At 45.1% G+C, this 2,844-nt stretch overlaps 1 pseudogene; it reads right to left on the bottom strand.

The window, feature by feature from the left end:
• Nucleotides 1–934: 934 nt before the first annotated feature.
• LOC147894333 (aureusidin synthase-like) lies at nucleotides 935–2,584 on the bottom strand (annotated as a pseudogene).
• Between the last annotated feature and the right edge of the window lie 260 nt (nucleotides 2,585–2,844).

Raw genomic sequence — 2,844 nt, 5'->3', positions numbered from 1 at the left:
ACTTAAACAAAAAGCTTCCAAAAAATAACTTCTCCTCTTTGGATCAAGTATTTTAATGAGCAAAATCGAACGCCTCCATTGTTCTAGTTGCATGGAATAGAAATCACCCAAGCACATATTTCAAAGGTGGGATATGGTGACATTTATTTACAACCCACCCATAGCTATTATAAGACCTTTCTTGCACCTTTTAGAAGTACTAAAAAATAACCAACAAGAGAACAAAATAAAAATATTACTAAGAGATTTTAACATTAACATGTCCAAAAGGACAGTAGCATTTGATATAACGAACCTTCAAACCATGATGGAGAAATACAAAACATCTCATGCAGGTCATGTATTTTATCAAGCAAAACCCTATGCCTCCATCGTTACAGCATATATGAGTTGCATGTAATAGAGGTCAATGTAGCATGTCATGTTTCAAAGCAAGGATGGTTACACCATTGTGCATGAGCATCTACAAGCCACACACAATTACTATAAGACCTTTCTTGCACCTCTTAGAAGAAGCACTTCTAAATAAGCAACAAGAGACTTTAGCGTTGACATGTCCAAAAGAACAATAACATCAACAAATCTGTAAACCATGATGGACAAATACAATTATCATATGCATATCAATAAACCAACTATAATATAGGATAGCCACCTTGATCAATATCCACAAACATATCAAAAGAGCAAACAAAATTTGGCACTTAGGCATATTGGACAGACCACTCCATTACTTAATTTGCACCTGAATAAGACTCCCAATACATCGCCATGCTTTAAAACTTCTCTTTCATTTTGGAGGGCCGGAGTGGCATTGGCACCTTGTTCCATTAAAGGACGTGCCAAAGTATCCATATATAGAGAACACATTATCCGTATCTAACATAAGAAACCAACACACTAGAGTTAAATTCTGCTAACAGAATGTCCTTATTTAATTATAAATTCATTGAAAGAAATATGCACAAAGATAGTGTGAGGATCACAGCAGATACGTTAGGTCCTCCACATTCTCGTACTCAATTGAGATACTGGATATCTTCATCCCCGGAGCTGAGTCCAATGTTACTGGCACGATCGTCACCACTAGCGTATCCTCTTTCGCCAGATTGAGCTCCCTTACAATAAAACTGATTCCCAGCCGAATGGAAGTGCTAGCTGAGGTGGGCAGCAACGTGGTGAAGGCACGTGCAAACTCGGTGCAATTGAGCAATGCAGACATGTTAGCACTTGGATGATTTACGAAGACATTGGCCTGCGTTGGTGCATCTTTCTGCACCTCGATGCCCTCGATTACCAGTGTTTCTTGCCCCTTATCCGACCCTTGCAGCTTATCCGGCATTGCTATACGAACAGAGCAAGGTTCCACCAGCACCTCACCCATCCTGCAGAGTACTGCATCCTCCGACAGTTGCGCAGCACCACTGCTTTGTGCTTTTGGACTATAGTCCAGCCACACATTTTCAACTTCCTCGTATATGATCCCTAGCTTGGTACTGTTCAACGAATCCCTGACTTTCACCTTCACAAGCTCTGCATTCTCGTCGTAGAACACGAACTCAGAATCTAGATAGTCGGGATCATCGATATCCTTGTTGCCTTCTGCCAGGGTTTTTCATACATTCCACAGTCTATCTAGATTGGCATGGTGTGCGTAGAAGATGGGATCTCTCGGGGCTGTTGAGAACGCCCCCATGTCTCTGTAGCCATTCTTCATGTCGCCCGTGCAAGCATGCACGCCGTTGTGAGGCATCGTCTCAACTGTCCCGTAGCCAGGCATCTGGTAGGATTTAGATCTGTAGGGTTGTCCGAAGAATCTATATTGAGTAGTTGCACCTGTAACCATGACCCAATAAACGGCGGCCCGATTAACGATCAGTTGATCCTCCCGATCGAGGTCAGCACGGCCCCGACTCACAGCAACGATTTCTACCACAGCGGGAGGCAAGTGAGAAGGCTGCCTATAGCGATCTGCGAGCTCCGGGTATTCGACGTAAATTCGAGGCATTGTGCTTCCATCTGGATGGTCATAGTTCCAAAATGGCAACGCAAGTGTGCCATCTCCTATCAGTTTGGCCAGAATGCGTTCATGAAAGTAGAGATACCATCTGTGACAGGAAAAGAAAAGCCAGGAGGCGTGGATCTGAAGCGGCGTGCTGGTGTTCCCCTGGGCGTAGAATTCGTCACAGTAAGCACAGTGGATGTTTGCTTGATGGCCGAAGGAGCGTGGGTCGTCATGAGGAAGTGCGCTCATAAGCTTATAAGCCTTGATAAGTTTGTGGGCGTACTCATCGCTAACCTTATGAGCTGGTCGCCTGATCTTGAGGGTGGGGGATTCTTCGAATTGGAAGTTACGGGGGAGATGATGCGGTTTCGGGGCACAGCAATTGTAAGGAGTGTCGCCGTAGACAGTGCAGAATGCGATATCTGGGGCAAGAACGGGTGCTGCGAAGCTTGCAGGAATAGAAGCAGCCTGCAACAACAAGAATGTGAACAACAAGGCGGACGAAATCCATGCAGGGTCGAAATGCAACTGTGCGAGGAGACGGCTCAGCTGCTGGACGGGTGAGGGATGATGCGCCATTACTAGCGATTGCACGCTACGTTACTCGGAAGGGCTTCGTCATCCTAGATGATATAAGTGCCCCTGCATACGAGCGTCCCAATATAATGAGACTCTCTCTCTGCGGCACGAGCTGCCTGCTTACAATGAATTCCCCTCCTTTGATTTAGTGTGAGCTTCAAAACTTTGCAAAAGTCAAGCACACATGTGAGTTCTAGAATCATATCGGCCATTGCAAACGAATCTGTCACCAGCAGCATCACTCCTAGTGTTCCAAAACC

Source organism: Dipteris shenzhenensis, chromosome 14, assembly GCF_047967505.1.
Source record: "Dipteris shenzhenensis isolate YYH24624 ecotype China chromosome 14, Dip_SZ_1.0, whole genome shotgun sequence".
NCBI lineage: Eukaryota > Viridiplantae > Streptophyta > Polypodiopsida > Gleicheniales > Dipteridaceae > Dipteris > Dipteris shenzhenensis.
The sequence above is the reverse complement of the archived record's forward strand: the minus strand, read 5'-3'. Positions and strand labels throughout refer to the sequence as shown.